This window comes from Ostrinia nubilalis, chromosome 13 (assembly GCF_963855985.1).
Source record: "Ostrinia nubilalis chromosome 13, ilOstNubi1.1, whole genome shotgun sequence".
NCBI lineage: Eukaryota > Metazoa > Arthropoda > Insecta > Lepidoptera > Crambidae > Ostrinia > Ostrinia nubilalis.
The window spans coordinates 14599455-14622411 of record NC_087100.1 but is presented as its reverse complement, the minus strand read 5'-3'; positions in this window follow the sequence as shown (position 1 = coordinate 14622411).

The window sequence follows — 22957 nt, the reverse complement described above, 5'->3', positions numbered from 1 at the left end:
GCCAAAATACAGTCCGCAACAAATCCATTAAACTGTACCCCTTATCTAGTTGTAATAGTTCCTATTTTCCAACAACAATGTCTAGTCTACTGTGCGTTGTACCCATACTTATCCGGGTACAGGCGCCTCCTAATTCACGTCCCCGGAGCGTTGGCTGAGTTTTTGCGAAGATTTACTGAGCCTTGTATTACGATTTAGAGCCTAAAGCTGGACCACAGTATAAGTAAATGGTAAAACGTTCTAATACGGAAGCAATAATTTAAAACTTGTGTCTAGACACAAGTTTTGTTAACGGTAATGTTATTTTGTGTCGGTGTTATAACCATGGCATTATTATCATAGACTGATTTGAAGTGGCGCGCCACTGCGCCGCCCAACGAATATATTTCATACGATTTTGTAAAATCATTCTTCTTACTACTTGCTTTCAAATACTATGTAACGACTTAACGCTTTAATTTACTAAAAACTGAGAATATACGCAATTACCTGAAGAAAAAGCATTTACTTCTCTTCGAATTACGAGTATCGCAGCAACAACTTGCTTATATCCGTACCTCTAGTAGGAAAAACTTTCGAGTTCGTTTCGTTGCGTATTCAAAGTGTCATCGAAAAATTTTGTATGAAAAATTAAACAGCGCCCCCTATATTATAGCCGCCCTAGGGGGCGCTGTTTAATTTTTCATACAAAATTTTTCGATGACACTTTGAATACGCAACGAAACGAACTCGAAAGTTTTTCCTACTAGAGGTACCGCAGCTTCATTCGTGTGAATTTCGTTCTGACACAGAAAGACTAATTCGCGCGTATTCTGTTTCATAACTTGGATAAAATCTATACTATATTTTTTCCTGGGTCTCAAACTAGATACCTCTATAGCTCATCTGCATTCGTTCCAGCAGTTTAAGGCTGAGTTGCACCACCTTATTTTAGGTTTAAAGAACATTAATTTATTTCTAATTAAAAACATTACAGTCACTTACATGAGAAATTATCAAATTTTATGTAGGTAGATAATTTACAAGTTGTCCAATAGCCAGAAGAACAAGGAGATGTACTTCTGCGGGAACCGTCCTAACAAACCTGTACTTACGTGAACTTTGTTGTACATACGTATAAACACTCAGTTTTCTAGGTTGACATTACTGTGAATAAAACTAAGTTGTACATTACTGTGCATACATACAGTGCGCGCGGCTGCCAGGCGGCGATTGGCGCTCTGCCTGCGCAGGAGCCGAGACGTCGACCGGCTAGCGTTTTAACCGTAACAATAACAATTACCGGTGCTATGAAGTTTGACAGATTTTTGACGTTTGTCAAAGTTAAAGTAAGATCCGATTGAACCAACGACCGTTAATATGAATTTCTAGACTTTATGGAGTTGTTTTACCTACTATGGCTTTATTTTTACTGGTACATTAATAAATTATACAGTACAAAAGTTATTATTTAAATGTTACTTATGTCGTGTTTGAATAGGCTGTCTCGGTTATTACCATATTTCACATTTTACAAATTGATCGCCAGACAAAGTTGAGATTAAATAGATATTTTCCTTATATTTCGTTTAATTTGTGTGATTGTTGAAATTAATAACCAAATTATATGTTCGTACTGTTTTTGAAGAAATGCAGGCTTTTTGATTGAATTGTAAGCCTCCTGCATTAAAAACAAAAATAAATTAAAAATTGGTACAGGGTGGAATTTTGTAATGCCACCTGGAGGGAAAGTACTCTTAATACTGTAGGTAGAAAATTTTACTCTAAGAAAACATTCTTTTATTTTTGAAAAGAAAGAGAATGCATTCATAGATTTTCGTAAATTTTTCGAAAAACCCTTAAACCATACATTTATTTTCTGTAAATAATTACAATAATTAAGAATTTCATGGTTTTCCTTTCATTTGATTTATCAAGTTTGTTTGAGAGATTCCATCCTTATACTAAACCCTAAAGATCGATGCAATAAAAATACAGGGTGTAATTTTTAACATATTTTAGTAGGTTCGATTCCCGGGCTTAGCAAGCAAATTTTTGGAAATCTTTTCATGCAGTTCTATTTCTTTTCAAAAATAAAGGAATGTTTTCTTTAAGTAAAAATTTCTATCTACAGTATTAAGAGTACTTTCCCTTCAGGTGGCATTACAAAATTTCACCCTGTATAGAAACTACTAAACCTAGAAATCCGGACGGTCCCTCCATTACACGTGCCGCTAGCGTCACTACTCCACAGCAAACAATAAGATTTGAAACTCAATTCTTGCTTTATCACGTATCTTCTATCGATTGACCTACAAACTACTAACGTCATTGTGCACACCTCTTAATTGCTCCACGTGCAACAGAATGATTGCGTGGACATAATTACTGCTCTTTGACTATAAAACTAAGCTATCATCGACTGGTTAGTGCCTTACCCCCTACCTAATAAAAGTTACACGTGGGTATTGGATCAAAGTGACGTTCAGTTTCTTTTTTGCATAAAGGGTTAACAAATATCCATTAGGGTGGAGCGTCATTGTATGGTTAAAAAAAAAAAGTTACGTAAACGAACTTGAATACCTGCTAAAAGTTGCATGAGAGCAAGATAATAACAAGGATATTTTTATTTTATTTTTAAAATGTATTTTTTAGCCCTCTACCGTCGTTTTAATTTAATTATTTTTTATTGTATGGCAATTTTCTAAAATCTTTGTATTATTAAACAGAACAATGAAAATAGAATTAATTTAAAGGTGTTTTGTAAATAGAAAATAAAATTTATAAATAAAAAAGTTTAATTCGAAAAATCACTATTATAAATAATTGAAAAAATATATGGAAAAATCACAAATTTTGATTTTTTTTTAAATTTTATTTAGAACATTGCAATTCTATTGGTATTGAAAGATGTCATAATATTGCTCATTCAATTGTTTCTAAATTTATTTTTTGCTTTAGAAACATTCACTATTTTAAAATTAATTCATATCAATGAAAGGTTAAATTCGGATTTTTGAATGCTCTAATACTCCAGGTACTTTGTTGTCTTTTCTTGCTGCCATTATTTGTCTCAAGCTCTCTGATATACATAATTGTTTTTCATAGTATATCAAAGCTAACAAAAGATGCTTAGGGTGTGCAAAAAACGTGACTCTTTGAATAGCTCGTTTAATAATTTTCTTAACATTTGATTCCAAAGACTTTAATAATGTAATCAATTTCAGTCTTGCTTTGCTTGATCTGATCTAAATCTCCTGTTGATATTTTTGTATAACGTTTCTGATCTAGTGAAAACGCTCTTAATAATAATGTTACTTCTCATCTTTTGGACAATTACAAGTGCTCAAATTACTAGATTTGTGAGAAAACTATATAAAAGTTCTTGTATGAATTTTTTCCATTGCTGTAGTTTAGCGTTGAAGTTATCTGATTATTTTAGTTATGGAAAGCGAATGAAATGTGAATACTTATTAGAACAACACTTTAACAATTGTTTTATTCGTTGTATCGTAACAACAGGCTAAGAAGTTTTCCTCTTAGTTTCGACTAAATTTGAGAAATACAACGGGCTGTTTACCTTTTTTTATTTTATTTCCGATTAGCGACCCCGCCCCTGCTTCGCATAGGTACAATGTAATGTATTATACTTAAAAACCTTCCTCTTGAATCACTCTATCTAATTAAAAAAAACAGGTGTCAGTTGTAACACTGATTAAGGTACAAAACAAATAAGGAGATCCTAAAATCTAATAAAAATAAGGTCACTACGAGTGCTTAATTTCGATTTTATTTTGACTTTGGAACAATAAAATTAGACAACGCAATTACGAACTATCTACTTGATTAATATCAGTTAACTAAAGATAAAGACATAAGACAAAGATAGAAAGAAGAAAATAGGTAACTGGACTAATTCTGATGTTAACAGTTCAAGTGGCAAAGTTACGCGCTGACTGTGAGTTTAGCTTATAATCGGCGCTTTTAATAATGTATTGTTTTAAGTTTATGACAAGCCTATAATGTTATACAATTATTTTTTAAGATGTATATTATATTTAAAGTTACAAAAATATATTATTCATCAAATAAAAACTATTCTAAGGTAATTTATGATTTTTGCAATAAAGTCCTATTTTTTCATTTTTATGAAATATTCAAAAGCCAGTAGAGGGCTAAAAAATGGTCTCAATATTTTTTTATTTATTTTTCTCGTAACCGTGGCAACAAGATGCAACTTTTAAGAGGTATTCACAAACGCAAATGTAAAAAAAAATTTTTCGCTCCACCCTAATATCCATCTATCCTTACACCCGTATTCAGAAACGATGCTTGCTTATGTGAAGCAACAACGCTATGCGAAGTCAAACGCAAAGCGTTAAATAGAGCTCTGTGATTGGTTCGTGTGTGTCGCTCCGCCACTCAAGTATCGTCTATGAATAGGTTTTGTGAGATCTCATAGTAATGTTTGTGTGTATAGGGTGTTAGAAGCTTTCCCAGTTTGTACGAAACAACGTTTCATTCATCTTGCTCTATAAATAGTATCGGGACTATTCCCACCTCTCGTTCCCACCACTGCAACTCCTGTGTAGCCAGGATCTACAGCTTGACCGCCACAAAAACCCAACCAATGAAGGTCAAGTTTGTCCCGGGGGAAAGTTAAACTGTCATTGGACCCGCAACGAAATTAATCAGAAGAACATAGGAGGAGTTCGAAATTAAGGTTCGACTTCCCTCCATTGCAAAGCGGATGACAGGTGACAAACAAAGGTTTAAAACCTTTAAGAAAAAGATTATGCACCACGGACAATAAATTAAATTAAGGGGGCCTATCTTATGAGCAATTAGCAACTACCTGCCAATAATATTTTTCACAAAATCGCTTAAAAGCACGGAAATTTTTCCTTGTCGCGACAAGATCGGTGTAATAAATTGCGGAAACAGATGTATGTTGTATTGAATTAAGCATTATATCACGTTCATGTTTCCAAAGATCACACTCCCACAAGATATGATGGGCAGACTGCTCATGACTGACATCATCAGTGGAACACTCGCAAAAAGGAGACGGAACTAGTTTGAATTCGTGAAGTTTATGTTTAAAGTTGCCATGTCCCGTGAGGAACTGCGACGAGCAATGGTCGATTTCTAACCATCGCCTAGTTAGACGTTCGCGTACATTCGGGAAGAATTTATATAAGTGACGTCCTTTGACTGACGTATCCCATCTTTTTTGCCATTCATTAAGTAAATCTTCTTCAACGACTTCTCGGGAATCAAATAATCGACTTATTTTAGAACGATCGCGGCTATTTAAGAAATCGGAGGTTATATTTTCCCTTGATGCGAAGTACATAGCCGCACGCTTTTGTACCTCTAAGTCGACCGGCAGTACACCAGCCAGGACTGGCAGAGCCTCCGTGCTCACAGTTCTGTAAGCTTTGCAAAGAAAAATCAATGCAAGGCGTTGACTTTGGAGTAGTTTCCGTCGAGCGGCTCCTATAGTAGCTCTGTCAGCCCAAACTGGTGCACCATAGCAAATGGAGCTTAAATAAGTGGCCGAATATATTACTCGGAGGATTTTAAACGTTAGACCCCACGTCGAGGTTGAAATGTGACTTAAGGCATAAAAGTTCTTTTTAGCTTTTTCACCGATCTGTTTAATGTGCTCGACAAAACTAAAGTTTTTCTCTAAAATTAGTCCGAGATAGCAAACAGATTCCCGTTTTTTAACAGTTATTTCATTGAATTTAATGCGAGGCAAAACTTTAAGATTACCTTTTAATAGAAGCTGATAAGTTTTGTGAGGGGCAAACTGCAAACGATTCCTGTCTCCCCATTGAGATATTAAATTCAAGCATGTATCCGCTAGATTTTCAAGCTTTGATCTAGTGTCAGCCTCTATTAAAAGGAGACCGTCATCAGCGTACCCGGTTAACGAACAGCCTTCGGGTAATGGTAATGCTAGAAAATCATCGAAACCCAAATTCCAAAGGTAGGGCCCTAGGACCGATCCTTGGGGACAGCCGCGCGTGAGCACCTTTGATTCAGCATGATGGCCGAGTTTTAATTTAGTTGTACCGTTACAAAAGTACGAGTGCAGTAGTGAATATATATTACTATAGCATCCACGAACTTTCAGTTTTAAGAGCAGGATCGGCCACCAAGCATTGTCGAAGGCACCTGAAATATCGAGGAATATTCCTACAACGTACTTTGCCACCGAGGACGTCACTTTTTGTCTAACAGATATTACTGCATCTGCAGTAGACTTCCCGGCGGTGAAGCCAAACTGCTGCTCGTGAAAAATTGGACCACCCGGTAGCAAACGCGGCACTACTAAACGCTCTAACAGTTTACCTAATGAGGGAAGTAATGTAATAGGTCGGTACGATTTAGGATCTTCGGGCGGTTTGTCACCTCCCTTTGGTATAATTTTAATAAATCCGCGACGCCATATACTCGGAAACACGCCCTCCGAGATACAACGAGTGAAAACATTAAGAATATCCGTTCCGGCTGTTTTACACGCTGCTTTAATCATTTTATTTGATATTTTATCTTCGCCCGATGCTTTGTTTAAGGGTAAACTATTTACTATATCGTAAAACTCATCAAGGCTAGGAATAGAAGACACAGGCGACTCAGGCAGCACCGCAATAGCATTTCTGACGTCCCGATGATAATCGTTATCGTCAGACACACTATCGTCGGGTATAAGCGCGTTAAGAAGAGCACCTGTTGTTTCCTCTACACCCACCGTATGAGTGTTGTTAATTTTTATGTTAGAAACATAAGCAATATCTAATTTACGGTTAGCTTTGAATTCATGATATATCGGAGACCACGGACCCTCTTTTTCTAATCTCTCGACTGTTTTCCGCAGTAATACGCCCTTGGCTTTAGTTACAGCAGCTCGATAATGGGACCTGGCAACCCTCAAAGAACATAAAGCATTTTCATATGCATCCCCAGTAACATTTGCCTTTCGAAGTGTGTTAAGCTTAGGGGCCGTCCATATATTACGTCATTCTAAATTAGGGGGGGGGGGTTGGTCTGCGGATGACGGTAAATGATAGATAGGGGGGGGGGGGGGTGTTTCGAAATTGACGTCATTCTTATTTATTTATTTATAGTTTATTGTTCACCTACAAAAAGATTATTTCTAAAAAGAAATTTCTTCCAGCACACCTAGGTTGGCACCCGGGGCAATCACCCCCCCCCCCCCGTCACAAGTCCTATGGCACCCCCCGGTACCCCCCCAGGATTTTTGGGGTTTCCTACAGATTGAAAGACAATCGCAACCCCCACCCCCCCGTATCATGACATAGACCGCAGATTTGCCATGCAGATGTGCCAGGGAGTACTAATCTGCGCGACTTGTGTCACCCCCTGATGCTTGGCACCCGGGGCGGACCGCCCCCACCGCCCCCCCCCCCCCCCTTCCGCCGCTACTGATTACATATAATACTAGCTGCCCGCCCCGGCTTCGCCCGTGGTACTTACGTGTATTATACATATAAACCTTCCTTAAGAATCACTCTATCTATTAAAAAAAAAAAAAAAGGTGATTCTACAAGTGTTTTAATTTTGTCAAACTGGTGATGACGTCAATTTTGGGAGAAGGGGGGGGGGGGTCATTAAGAAATGACGCTAGGATGATTGTAGGGGGGGGGGGGGGTCTAAAATCTGAAAAAATCGATGACGTAATTTATGGACGGCCCCTTACGGCGAGCCCGGCGAAACTTTTTCCTAATTTCTACCAGCGATTCATTCCACCAATCACAATATCTACGTACACCTCTAGTTGGAGCGCGACCAATCGCAACATCTGCACAATACGTAAAAGTATCGGACATAATTTCTGCACTATCAGTCGCGCTCAGGTCGGCACGAGTAAAATCTTTGGCATGAGACGCAAAAAGAGTACTGAAAAAAGCCCAGTCGGCCCCACGACATTTATATCTATAGTTGTTGCTGCACTCATGAACTGTGTCTTGTCGCGACATTGGTTTAAACTCGTACACTATCAAGCGATGATCACTACAAGACGCGTCGGGGAGGACACGCCACCTATCCAGCTGGACGTCTGCGCTAGAAAGCGTGACGTCAATATGAGACTCGCCCGTTGGGCTACTGTAGGTTGGTGGTGCATTAGGGGTGTTGTGAATAACTAAGTTCATTTCAGCTATGAAGTCTTCCACGGCTGAGCGACGCTCCACATCAGTCGAGCGGAGCTTGCCGTGCCAAAGTGGAGATGACGCGTTCGCGTCAACTCCAATGATAACCCTACGCCCTGTTAGGGACTGTAATACAAAGCGTAGGTGGTGTAGATGAGGCCCAACCGGGTCAGAATATTGAAAGTAACAACTCACGACAAATATGGAAAAGGATGGGGAGGATACTTCCGCAACAGCGCAATGCGACGAAGAAAGGTTGGCAATAGACGTTATTGTGAGTGTAGACGCGCATGACACATAGATACCGGCGCGTGCACTGTTATTAATTTGAATAGTTTTGCAGCGCACGCCGACACGCTGATATTGTTCTTGTACTAACACGAGATCTAAGTTGTATTCTACAATAAGTCTGTCCAACTCCAACGTAGCAATTTTATCGTTATGGAGGTTTAATTGGCCTATGGAGACTTTAGCCATAAACAGTATTTAATATTAGTTGTTCTAATTTTGCCTTATAACTCGGACAGTCGGGCGAACCGCTTAAATGGTCGTTTGGTTTTTTAAAACGTTTACATGCCGCGCAAACTGGCTTAAAGTCTTTGGCGGTATTTTTAATACAATCTTTCGTATCGTGGGCCTCGGCGCAATACCCACAACAGCTAGATTTTTCCGTGCAAAATTTCGCAACATGACCATATTGCTGACATTTCATGCAACGAACTATTTCTACGTCATCGTTAAAGCGACAGGTAGCCCAATCAATAAAAATTTTTTCCTTTGTATTTATCAAATGTTTACGAATCTCGGGCTCGAGCTCTAAACCGATCCATTTTCTACCGTTGTTTAAAACACGACGACGAACTATTTTTGTTGACTTAATAAAATTGTCTTCAGAAATAGACATTTCATCCTTAATATTTTGTCTATACAAAGCTGACATAAATGCGGCGTCTTCTAATGTTGCGGGTACGTCTTTAACAAGAATTCTAGGTCGACGTCCTTTCGGTTTTTCTAAACGTAAGCCCGCGGATTTAATACCGGCGACGGATTGTAACTTTTTAATTTGGTTTTCGTTCGTTACGCGAAGTACTACACCCGCATTTGCCGTTTTCTTTAAACCTACAATTTGAAACCCGTCGTCCGTAGGATTGATCGCTTTCATCAACGCTTGTTTTGTCGCCGATGATGAGCCGAACTCGGCCGAGCGCTCACTAGTGGGATACGCAACGACACAGGGAAGGGGCGTGCGTGTTTCCATTGCCGCAGCCGCCGGAGCGACTTTAGGCATTTTTAGCTTAAGGCTTTCTGCGTAGGTGGGCTTTGAGACATTGCCAATAACATTATTTTGACTACAATTTTTATTGATTTTGGCCTCTAATAAGTCACGTTGCGCGATGGCCAATTTTGTCTCGGTTGATGATGATTTTAATGCCAGTAAAGATACGATTGCCGTGACTCGCTGTGTCATATCCATAACTGTCGATCGATTTTTAACGTCAATTCGCGAACCGAGCGAATTAATGACGACATTTATTTTTGTAAGATACGACGCGGCTTCATTTACTAAGTCGTACTGTGTTTGATCCGGTGCCGTCGAATTATCGTCTAAACCGGGCGAATCCGATAGTTGTACGCGTTTACAAGACGATGGCGACACATTTGTTGGAGATAATGCTTCGCTACGTGTCCTTTTTCCTACACTAGGCGGAGAACGTTGCGTTAAATTGCTACGGAGAAACACTTCGTTAGCGACGTCGACGGGTTGATCGTTGAACAGAGGCATGACGGACGAGTTTATAGTCGGGCGCAATGGAAACGCGCACCGCTGACGCAGCGCGCTTACGGTCGACCCGCCACCTCGGATGGCGCGGGCCGATTTTATCAAACACCCGCAACGAGAGAAAATAAAAAAGATGTTTACTCACCGAATATTTAACCAGAAAACACAAACGAGGCGATAAATAGACAGAATAACTTACAGTTTCCGTAGTTCGTGTCACATACAAACCGATTATTACACTCACAAACACTTATAAGCGATTTATCTATTTTTATAAGCAAAAACTCCCGAGAGCTCCGTACGCTAGCACTACACCGTGCGGGGCGGGGGGGGAAGTGTATAAATATATAAAAAATAGTATATGAATAAATAGTATATGAGATACCAATGATAGGTTATAATTAAGTCTGACATTCGTACATTATCATAGATAAAGAGTCAATATACAGAACCCATGATGTACGACTAACATATTTCTAAGAACATTGTTACTAACTCTACTAATATAGTCTCTAAGTTCAAATTGTTACTAACCAAACTATGGACTGCTTTTGTCTGAAAATAAATGATTTTTATTTTATTTATTTTATTAACACACTTCATGACATTTCTAAACAATATAAAAACGCATTTAAAAGACACTCAAGTTATGATTTTGATTTGATTATAAGGATGCTTTGAACGATAACTGCTACTTACCACATAATTTGTATAATATTTTGCTGACTTAACGTGGTTAGTTAAAAGTATATTTTCCAAAACAAAATAAACCGTTACCGTTTTAAAGTTCTAATCTTGTTTAGCCTTTGTTCCTTAAAAGGTCTTACCTATCGATTGACCTACAAACGGTGTGGACACCGCTTAACGGCGGGAGCACGTGCACTCAATGTACACTTAGCATTAGAGAATACGTTTTGGTTCTAAAATAGCACCTATTGCAAGTGTATAAGATACTGTAGTATTTAGTTTAATGTGTATAGCCATATACAAGGTGGAAATGATAAGTGATCTCACTCGATTATTTCTAAACTGGAAACATTGAATCATTATATTTATTTAATCTTTATTGTCCTAAGGCGAACTAATGCCATTGAGCATTCTCTACCAGTTATTATAATCAGACAGTCCAGTTTTGTGAAGTCAGGTTGAAGGAATATTTACACTATAAATCCTAGTGGTCACACAAAACCGAGCTGTTTATCAAAGTCACACTCGGTCCCATTAATAAAAAGTTAAACTGTTTGGTCACTATTTGATTAAGGTCTCCACACACCACTGTGTGGCGTAACTTTGTCCTTTAGTTCAAATAAACGTAACTTTTGAATGAAAGCATGCATGCGCTACAATCCCTATGAAGTTCTTTATACAGTAAGGAGCAATATTAGGTAACAGGTCCATCCCGTAGTAAATGGATACTTTTTATAGCTCACTACTTAAACTGAAATACGCATGTACAATTTAGGCGGTTTTATTGTTTCGAAACAATGCAATGTTGTGACGAGAAACTGAGGTCAAATTATTACATCAAATAAGAAGAAAGTTCTCAATAGGGTCTTTTTCAAATAATTAATTATTTAATGATACATACTTAATTAGAAACTCAAACGTGATAACGCCCCGCGTACGCCCCGTAGCGATGCGAATACACCTTTACTCCGCCACAAAAGTACCACCGTCCCAATTTTACTCGCACACTTGCACAGATAGCACATCAATGTAAACACTGGGGTATCTTAAGTAGTTGCAATAAGCGCTATTTTGGATTACAAATGTACAGTCTGATGGGCTGTACAAAGCTATCGCGTGAGACCACACGCCCCACTGGGCTGGAAACTGATTTTTCGGCTTTTGGCTCGAATGTTTTCATTTTGCTCGCGTTTAATGGGCTACACTTGTGTACTTGAGTTTGAATAACCCGATTGGAGTTGCGATAGTGCGCATGACCCTTAAAGGTAAACTCGTTTTTTTAATAAAGGCTGATTTACCTACACACCGGTTTATTTATTTGGTACTTAGCAATGTGATTTTGAAAGTTTCTTTGTCTATTAGGATCGACCCAGATTGGAAAAAATAGTATGGTGAGCCTATGTTACTGTGTTTGCCTTGAGGTTTGGAAAAGTCGATTTTCTGAGAGTTTTGTATAACAATCTAGAACATCCACAAAGTCATAAATATACTCTGAAGATATTATCTGCGTTTTTGGTAATTTATAGCAGTTCAACAATGTTGTCTTTTAGCGAAAAGTGTTGATTATTTTTTTCGTGTAGAAATTTTCCTAAAACTAAATTCAGATCCATTAAATGGAAGCTTTATATTTATTCTATCTTACAGTCATATGAAAAGGGAGCTATTTAGAAGTCAAGTCGCCTTCATCAAGCCACGATCCCCGGTCCCCGTTTAACTATTAACAGGCTCACCAGCTCCAGTGACTGCGATGCAAATCAGAGGAAGCAGATTAATCCGGATGTTCAACACTAATTACTGATCACTGTGTACATAGACAGGAGAAAACAGCCAACTCACGCAAAATTTCAAAACTCGATTAAGCGTGCAAGTTTGTAGCCGACTGCACAGAGCAGCAGACGGCGTATCGCCGCGATACGTTACTTTCTATGTATTTCTATGAAATTCTTTCAGAGGACGTGTCTCTAGCAACGGTTGTTATTTCCTATAAATACAGGTTGAAACCAAGCAGTGTCGCAATGACACGTCGTCAGCTGCTGCTTTGTGCGATCGTCTACAATCTTTCACCTCAATGAAGTGTGTATTTACGGAGCAGGTGTCCATTTTAGACTTCATCATCACATACCATCAGATGCGATTGAGATCAAACGCATTATTTATATTAAAAAAGTAACTGAACGAATTTCAGTGCTCTATTGTTTTGAAAAGTCAGAGCTCATATTATCCAAAAAAACATTGACAAAAACAGAGTTGTAGATGTCTACCAGTTCGCAAAGAAAATATTTCATCTTTGCAATAGATTCTTCCCAAGTTCGTTCCGGATTTTTTTAAATCAAACTTTGGCTGTTGCTCCTACGCTATCATAAAACGTTATTATTTTGAGAAAATCCAAAGACACAATTAGCCAGATGAGGTACTTATTCTAATGAACTGGTTGTTCTCACACGAGCTACGCCATGTTTTATGTTCAAACATGGCGGCGTGATTTAGGTGCATTATTCTGCGCCGCTGGATATTTGTTTATGTATGGTAATGGTGGTATACCCCATTAATCCGAGGAGTCGTGGGATCATCCCACATCATCTAAAGGTATATGGCTTAAGGGCAATTTATTATGTAAGGCAAGCAGAATGCCTTTCACACAGAGATAAATTAGTGACGTTTCTCAAGTAAGACATTATTTACTCCGACTCATTTGTACATTTGAATGTATGAGAAATAATGTAATTGACACATTTAATGATTTTCTTTTTCTAGAGCACGTTAACCTTTTGGAAAATTTTACCACGTCACAAAGTTTAAAAGTACTTATTTATTATTCTGTGCTAAAAGTACCTACAGTTATTTTAAATGATTCCAATCTGTAGGGCAGCGGAGATGTTGAGAATTGAAAGGCCGTGTTTCACAAATTTAGTTTATTGCCAGGTCTGCACAATTTAAGATAAATACAGCACAAGTGTAAGGGCCGGAGAGGCCGATCCCAACACAATCATTTATTGAACTAAAACTTACCTACTTAATCTCTTCTAGACCTCTAAACAAGATTTAGGTATTTAATAATTTATCTAACTTACTATAACTCAAAGGTGACTGACTGACTGACTGACATAGTGATCTATCAACGCACAGCCCAAACCACTGGACGGATCGGGCTGAAATTTGGCATGCAGGTAGATGTTATGACGTAGGCATCCGCTAAGAAAGGATTTTATGAAATTCTACCCCTATTAGGAGGTAAAACGAGATCCACGTGCGGCCGCTAGTTTACTAATAATATTTCACATACCTTAACTACAGTTTCCTAAGCTTTTTAATCTTGTAGGTACTTACATGGTTTAATTACAAAAACAATAATAAACAATTTGGTGACACACACAAAATCTATCAAGGGAAACCTCAAGAAGTCTACAACTTAAATCTCCACAGCAATTTGTTAGTGTAACCACTCTATCACTGTTCGCGAGAAAAGTTTCGGGCGACATTAATCACGTAAGTTACGCACTCTCAAGTAGTAATTTGGTAAATGCCTTTAGGCTGGAGACATAATAATTTGTGTTACAAACTTCTTTAGAGACAAGTTAAGGCTGTAACTGAATTGTTTACAGCAAAGTACCTATGTGTGTATTGTTATTTATGTTTCTATCGTTCGTTCGTTTAAGCGGAATGACGTCCACAGCTGGACAAAGGATTTCCACGGATTTCCACAAAGACCGGTGATGCCCCGCCCGCCTCCAGGCACCTCCCGCGACCTTCACCAGATCGTCGGTCCACCTAGTGGGTTTGATAATTCTATCGTTTCAATGAATTGTAGTCTTATTAATTGCTGGACGTATCAAAAGCACATCAGATTAGGTACGATTAATTTTTTTTTTTCAAAATTGCAGACTTTTAATTTTAATACAAGTTAAAAAGATATATCTGAAAAGTAAAGAAAATATCTAAAAAATAAGTACCTAATGAACGTGTTCAAGTGTCTTTTATTCATATACTAGCTTTTGGCCGCGGCTTCGTCGCGACCAAAAGTCGATCGTCACAGATCGTCATAAATCATAGCCTTTATGTTATTTTAGGTAATAAACAATCCTACTGTAAAGTTTCATCAAAATCTGTTCAGTAGTTTTTGCGTCAAAGAATAACAAACATGATTAACATCCAGTCATCCAGACATCCATAAAAACTTTCGCATTTATAATATTAGTAGGATTATTTTCTAACGTAACGTGATTAGGTACTCGTAAAAGCATCCAAAATTTGGATTTTTCATTTTCCTGACTTATTAAAATCGTTTGCAAATAAATAATGGCGGTAGACGAAGTTATCATAACTTGCTTGGTAATTTTATTTTTAATCGAAATTTAAATATTTTTTTATAATGTCATTTTTTGTTGTTTTTGTGGTTAATTACTTACTTTTATTACTTTATGACAAAACATCTAATTTATAATCACTCAATCTTGTGGTACTTTTTCTTCGTTTTCGTTAAATAACAATTTCTAACGCAATTAATTTTTAAACTTCCATTGAAACTTCCTTAGAGTTCATAACTGGATGATTGATGGGCCAATACATCATTCCTGCCACAGCTACTAGAAATTTGTACGTGGTACAGCCAGCGACAAAAGGTCCACACATTTGTTGACATTATTCTGTTACTACTGACTCAGTAACAACAGAATTTGCCCATTGGCTTTAACTATTTTTGGTAGTCAAGCAGTAGATCCTGATTTTTTTATGTGACAGCAGATAGATCACCTGTCACCTGATGGTTTATTATTACCGTCGCCCATAGATACCCACAGCCTCGGGGGAGTTGCTGCATTTCCGAGCTAAAGGTAATTTTCATTGGGTCAGTATTTGAGTCAGTAAAGTTAAATATAGTTCCTTCCTGATTTTACTGACGTCGTAAAACCACTATAAACTTACCATGTATGGGATACAGTGTTTTATTTATTCTTTCGACTTTTACGGATCGAACGCGGTTTACCTACGATTTAGAGCGAAACCTTTTCTGGTTTAATTTTCTGGGATTGATTTTAAAACTCTCCTTATACCTCTGAAATCCGTCGATTAAGTTTTGTATTCTTCCGCGGAAGGTTCTTTAGAACCTTCAAACTTCTTTAGAATCTAATAAAAGGTAAACATAACCTTTAGGTTAGGTTAGGTTAAGCTAGCTAACCTTTAGGTTATTCTACCTTTTGTTAGGAAGGATATTTAATTTTTGCAGCCGTCACTTACAGCTTCTCATCAAATGGTAGCTTTGGGGTTTCGATATTCGACGGGTCTGTTGCCTTTAATTTGACCTAGATTTAGATTTTGACCTAATATGTGAATCCCGTAGACCACAGACTTGATTCTAGACTCGAGCGCAAGATCGAATTTTGTCGTAGTTTTATACTGCGGATCTTATTGTAAGGCAATTTCCCTATAGAGAGATCTGTTGTTCTAAACGCAGTGAATTCCTATCTCCAATACTGTTTGTATAACTTTTCCTTATTGTAAGCCACGATGACTGATCAGCAATTTAGTATGGGGAAACAAATTTATTATTTTCATTTCGATACAAGTCCCCTTGCTTTGTTGTTTATGCATGAATCTTGCACAATAAGGAAAACATAAAATAAACTCAGGTCAGGTCATATTATTATACTAATAAATCATTGACAAACTACAATTACAAAACGATAAAAATGTTTCACATACAATTCCATTCAAAACGATTCCTCTGAGCCGAACTAAACCTCTAACAAAACTCATTTACAATGACCAGCTAAAATATACGTAGTTTCTAGAGAGTAGGCCCATTTTAGTCTTTATTGCAAATAATTTTAAAGCTTATTCTCTTTAAGTAGGTAGGACTTCAGTATGTTTTTTTAGATTAAACGCAATCGAGTAGAGGCATACTGGAACATTATTTTTTATTCTTAAGGCGGCATGAAGTTTGAGCAGTGATAATTTTATGGGTTGCTCATTGGAAAATTTCATTTATTTTTTCTTCACAGAAGACACACAGACACTTGAAATGAGTCTACTTCACTAAACCGCACTAGCTCAGTAGCATTAAAACTTAATTGGCTGTGTTATCAAATAATTACGGTATAAACTGTTCACAAAATCTATTTAATCGTTTTATTATAATGATCGGGCGAAATGTGTTTCGTGCTGCAAATTTTCATTTTGACATGTAAGTTTCGTTGGGTATTTAGAATTTAGAACTATTTAGATTTACTTATCATATTTTAATAATGTTTCAAATTCCAAGAACCACGATAAATGTCCTTTATTGTTGGATCCGATCGAAGAGATTAAGTAGAATCTCTTAGTAATAAAATGATCCTTTTCAATCAAAATTAATTAATTCTTTCCAGAACTTATTGACCTTGTCTTACTTTCAGTAAGTGCGGTACTTGTTAGTTCCCGACGCGACATATTTGATTTCAATGCTGAAAGAATGGTGAAAGATGCAATCGGTGACATCGATATGGAGCGACTAAAATGGACGACACCCATTTACGACAGCGATGACGAACTGAACTCTACGGACCTCTCTGATTTACTATTCATACCTACCACTGCGCGCCCAGACGCTAAAAACATTCGAAGGAGGCCCAGAAGCAATTTCACTGTGGAAGACTTCAAAATTAACAAAAGAGTTCGCGAAGTTCTAAGGATCCTAAATGAACCACCGCTTCGACTGCCCAATTTCGACCGAGGTGATGACGACCTTGGAGTGATAACGCGAAAGTTTGACCAGATGAGGCGAGACTTTCGCAAAAGATACGAGCGGTACCGAGTGGAGAAGGTATGGAGGACCAGAATGATAACAATTATGAATCACTTCATCCACGCTACACGGTACAAGCTGATCCACCCGCAACTGTTGAGGAAGAAGTACTACGAAATGAACAGGTACAGGATCGGGTATTGTTTCGCGCTGCTCACACATTTGAAGCGGCAGCAGCTGTACATATACACAACTCTGATTCTGTTTCGGAAGAAGGTTTATTTTCTGCACATGCATATGAGGATGTACGAGAAAATCGTGAGACTGGATGTGGATATAAAAGATATTATTCGTATGGTGAAGACGTTGGAGTCACGCAGAAGGATCGAAGCTGATCCGAAGTACTACGATGAGTTTTACGAGGAGCCGTCCACCACGACAGGGAGGTCAACTCCTGGAGTCCAGCACGTGCACGTCACCGCCGTCACTCAGGGTAGTGCGGATAACGCCAGACCGGGAATGCCGGGCCAAGCCAAAGCTTAAACATACATTGTGGTATGTTTTATATCGTTTAGATATGGGTAATAACCTAAAACCCTTACGTCAATAGCAATTCTACCTACCATGTCTGCTCTAATTTATTGAACTACCAAAACAAATGTACCAATATTCAACTTTGTTCTTGTTATTATTTACTAATCCTTTTTGTCATTCCTTCCAAATAAAAAAGGTAAAACTATCAATTCAGCCTTGACGTTATTTTGGAGAATCATGATTGAAGCCTACAGTCATCTTCACCAAACTGGAAATATACAAAAAACTTAAGCATAATCCAGCCTGAGACATGAATAATGCAATAAGGTTCGACCAAACCAGCGCGTGCAGCCTGCGTGCGCGATGGCGATTTGTAGCGATGAGTTCACATCAACGCAGGACGCTTCATTAGTCGCAGCAATTTACGCACGCGCAGTGATCGCCATCGCAATCGCCATCGCCGATGTGACCTGCACGCGTTGGTTTGGCTGAACCTTTTATTATTCCATGAAAGTTTCAAGCTTTTTATTTAAGCACGAATGCGGCGCCACTTTTGTAGTTTAAAAACTAGCGCTACAATCTTCTTATCATAACGAGTGGTTCTTTCTTTGCCGCTACTATACAAAGCTGGGATTTCGTCGCGTTCTCCACTCACAATGGATTGCGAAAGAATCACCACTTTTATTTATTGGAGCCAGAATTAAAAGAGACTTGAAACTCAGCATTGCGACATTTTGGCGTAGTTGAAAGTTATGATGCGTGTTTAACACGTTTAAAGTGTCATAGTCTTATTAGGCTGAGTTGCGCCACCTAACTTTATCCGTAACTATAGCGATGACTGGTGTTTTTTTGTATGGAGCTTAACAGATTTTTTGTTTGTTAAAGTTAAAGTAAGATGGTGCAACCCAGCCTTAAACTTTATCTTAAACTAGTGTTAAACACGCGTCACGTGACTTTTTATTAGTAAAGGAGTAACAATTCACAAAATTATGATTATTTTATTTCAATTAGTTTTATATCCAGAGCTGCCACTTTCGATTTCTGAAACTGTTTTACATTTTCATGACGTCTTTTTTCTTTTAAAATGATAAAGTTGAAAGTAAAATTTAAAAATCGAATCAAGTTGATTTGTTTGTTTCATTACAGGGAACAGACTAAAAAACGCTTCGAAAAAGTCTATTACGTCAGGTTTTTAGTGAGCCAATAAACATAATTCTGCCCCTTATTGCGGAATTGGACTGCCAAAGGGAGCATGAAACAATAAAGAACCTGAAACATCGTTCGATTCTCAACCTTATTGCGGCGTATTAAAAGCTTCACACCTGCGCCTCCCAGCTTATTGTTTGAAGCGGAACAGCTGACTCAAATCGAAGCCACAGTGTAAAGAAATATAGTAGGTTGAATCGATAGATAGATATTATTTGTTTTTAGAATGGTTGGTAATATTCTTGCTTTATTGCGATTAATTTTAACACAATCAATGGAATATAGCCAGTTCTAATGTGGTTGAGGATTCCGGGTGAAGTTCGCTTCCACCTTTGGTTCGATCATCACTTTCCATTTGATGAGATATAAGCCAAGAGCTTCTCCGACAGATGAAAACATTTTTGAAATTAAAAACCGGGAGATATCGCACTTGCGAAAAAAAATTTTATGACAAAGCGTTCTTTCAATGAACTAAACATTTTAATAAGCAAAACTGGTGGTTTACTGGCCAACTTGTGCCAAATCTCTACACTGTGTGGTGTTATATTCCTCAACCTATGTCCAAGGTAAACCTGCAACTATCACTATTGTGATAAAACGTTGTCTTTTTTCAACATCGAACTATTGAAAAATCCCAGACTTCAAAAAAAGTACAAACTCAACAATGGCTCAGCAACAAATGTTTTTTCCGTGTTCATTTATTCAGAGAATACTGGCAGCTGGCGTTCTGCCAGACGCTGGCAAGTACTGGCAACACCGACGGCAATATTCGAAATTTAAACACCGCTATCTTTGCTGCGAACTCTTTGCATAATTTTCTTAATTTTTTTCGCTGTTGGCAACATTGGCGCTATTAGTAGCAAGTGCCGAATTAATGACTCGCAAGTGACTGGCCGTTTAGTAAATTTGTTTTTAAATTATCTCACGGGCTTTTAGGGTTAAAGGGTTTTTTATTAGGGTAGATAGACTAACGATATTTCAAATACATAATTAAGTTTCATTATTCTGTAGAGGCTACTTTTTATAAACAGTAAGAATGAACGCTGATGAAATTAAAATTCATTCTTTATGTAGAATTTGGCAAAGCCCAAAGCGCAGCGTAACGTTTTCACTCAATTTCAAGATTGTTTTCCCATTAAACCACTTTAAAACGAAAGATAACAATGTATTTGAAGATCTTAACTGCCAAATTATACAATATCGTATTTGTACTTCTCTACGTAGGTACAGTGCTCTGTAGTTCTTACGTTGCAAAACCTGCAAGTCTGCATATTGAGCAAAGTTTAAACAGATCGGTTTTGTGACCTTAAGAATTACATCCGTATTTACTATGAGGTCTCACAGTCCGCGTGGACGCACAGGGTCCCAAAAACCTATTCATAGACAGTACTTGAGTGTCGGAGTGACACACACAAACCAATTACAGAGCTCTATTCAACGCTGTGCGTTCGACTTCGCATAGCATTGCTGCTTTACTTGAAAGCATCGTTTGTGAATACGAGTGTGAATATACATACAAGACAGCTAACCTAGTCCAGTCAATAAAGCATTATAGATGGAAATCCGTGGAACACAATTTTTGACTTCGGGACTTTATTTAGACTAGTTAGGAGGTGAACATAGCAAAAGTCCCCACCCTTAGCCCTTGAGCCGGCGGGGAGAGGGGGATTTAAAGGTACCACTTTTCGGTTTTTCACTTAATCCTCGGACACTATGCGTCCTAGTGACATGGCTACTATGAACCAAAAAAAGCTTATTCAATTTGCTATAGGTGAGACAGTCAAGTTTTTGTATATCTTGTATAGTTTTTGCGGCATCTGCTCTAGAAGGTCTGTAATATTGGAAATTTTAATTTTGTCTTACATGTTTCCATCAAGAGAAAATCGACTAAATCAACATTAAGCAAACATTATAGACATGCGGGAGCATGTTAAGCCTAGTTCCAGGGAGGGGACTGCATCGTGCGTATATTTAGACGAACTAATTGGAGCCACTTTTGACTCCTCATCACTCAAAAAGTACTATGCATTAACACTTCAAATTTGGCTCATGTGTTGAGACTTGCATGATAAACATCAGCTTCAAATTTCATAAATATACCTCAAACGGTTCTTTAGGTATTGACGTCTAAAAATCTACATGGCTGACCTATAAGACCAAATTCTAACCACTTCCAGATGACCTTGAAGGTTCAAATTTGGCATCCAGATAGGTAGTTGTGTAAATACAAAGGAACAAATAAAAAACCAGTAAATTTTAACATTTCACAGGTGATAGATAGATTTTAGTGTCCTAAATGTCGATTTTTGAACGTCAATACCTAAATAACCGTTTGAGGTATATTTATGAAATTTGAAGATAATGTTTATCTTCCAAGTCTCAACACAAGAGCCTAATTTGAAGTGTTAATGCACAGTGCTTTTTGAGTGATGAGGAGTCAAAAGTGGCTCCAATTAGCTCGTCTAAATATACGCACGATGCAGTCCCCTCCCTGGAACTAGGCTAAACATGCTCTCCCATGTCTATAATGTTTGCTTAATGTTGATTTAGTCGATTTTCTCCTGATGGGAACATGTAAGAATTAAAATTTCCAATATTACAGATATTCTAGAGCAGATGCCGCGAAAACTTTACAAGATATAGAAAAACTTGACTGTCTCACCTGTAGCAAATTGAATAAGCTTTTTTTGGTTCATAGTAGCCATGTCACTAGGACGCATAGTTTCCGAGGATTAAGCGAAAAACCGAAAAGTGGTACCTTTAAACCCCCCTCTCCCCGCCGGCTCAAGGGCTAAGGGCGGGGACTTTTACTATGTTTTCCTCCTAACTAGTCTAAATAAAGTCCCGAGGTCAGAAATTGTGTTCCAGGGATTTCTCTCTACACCGTTGTTAAAACATTTATTGACTGGACTAACCCTCTAATATTCAAACCTAGAAACGATAAAAATATTAAATGGTGACATAAATTGCTTCTCACTTAACATCAGGTGGGAGGTCAAATACCGGCCTCGATCTGTATAAAAAATACATTTCTATTTCTAAAGGCACTTAAAAACTAAATTGAGACCCAGAATTCAAAACAGCAGTAGTGTGTCGGTTACTGGGAATATTGGTATAGTTGCCAATATGAAAACCCCGGCCATCATAACAATTTGCTATTGGCAACATTTTAGTTATTTGCTCCTGGCAACCTTTTAGTAGAGTTGGGAAGATGTCGACAGTTTTAGTGTCGATTCGAATAAGGAAATATGTTTATTTCCTTTGTCTACAGATAGGCTAATTATAAATGTCCGTTCATATGTTTTAATGTTGTTCACTACGGTGTGCGAGCAACAGCAGCTTCTTGATGATAAATCGTCAACTTTTGAATAATTTATGGAAACAAACTAGTTATTCACCATAAAGTCTCTTTTATTTATTTATTTGAAGTTTTGTAAAATAACCTATGAAATTATTGTAATTATGGATAATTAATTTATTATATGAGAAGCTTGAAATCTGATTACGTACCTTTTAACTACGTAATAACTTGTATAACTAATTCATATTTGTAATTATTCTACAGTGATAGCTGCTGTTACGATAAAATATTCCCAACACTGTTTTAGATATTTTAGTTTGCAGATTGTCTATCCGTTTTGAATAGACTTTTTCTATTCTCGGTACAAGCACTTTTTTGGCCAGGCTAAGCGTTTTTTTAATTGTTTATTGATTTAAAACGGAACTACGTTAAGCATTTTTTTATGCATAACAAGACAGGTATTTGACCGCAAGTGAAATTCAGTCTAGGATGATATATTAATATGTTCAGCCTTGGACGTCCTATAGCTGAGATGATGATAATGAATTACTTTGAATTTAAACATTTATAAA